The following is a 598-nucleotide window of genomic DNA, read 5'->3' as shown; positions in this document are numbered from 1 at the left end:
ATCAAATTTTTGTTTTACATCCGCTGCGCAAACCCTAGAATCGATCTCTTAGGAATAGGATTCGCTCATGAGATCCCAGGAAAACCCAACAGTGCCATGTGTGTAGCTTGCTCGTGCGTACGAGTTAAGCGTGATTGTGTTTGTCGATGGTTGTGGACTCAACCATCAAACGTCATGGACTTGACGGGCGTTTGAGATGCATCTTTGTCGTGTGTGACACGACGGCCAACGTCATGGATTTGACGGGCGTGGACTCGCACCTAGTCATGGACTTGACTAGGGTATATGGCTGGACCCTATGGTGGACTCCATACGGGTATGTTTATATTCCGTTGTGTCATGGATTTGACATCGTTAGTCACGAGAGTGACATGCGCAGGAGACGCGCAGGATCGCATGTGATGCGATGGCCAACGTCACGCTAGTGACGGACGTGGAGGCGTCCCTAGTCATGGACTTGACTAGGGTTTACGGCTAAGCCCTATGGGGGACTCCTTATGGGAGTGATTGTGCTTGTCTTATATGTGTTTACTGCGTTTTTATTTATGGCATGTGTTCTGTGGAAATGTCGACTGTACCGTTCTCATTGAGAATGGGA

The sequence above is a fragment of the Tarenaya hassleriana genome, unplaced genomic scaffold (genome assembly GCF_000463585.1).
Source record: "Tarenaya hassleriana unplaced genomic scaffold, ASM46358v1 Cleome361, whole genome shotgun sequence".
NCBI classification, from domain to species: domain Eukaryota; kingdom Viridiplantae; phylum Streptophyta; class Magnoliopsida; order Brassicales; family Cleomaceae; genus Tarenaya; species Tarenaya hassleriana.
Note: the sequence above shows the minus strand (reverse complement) of the source record.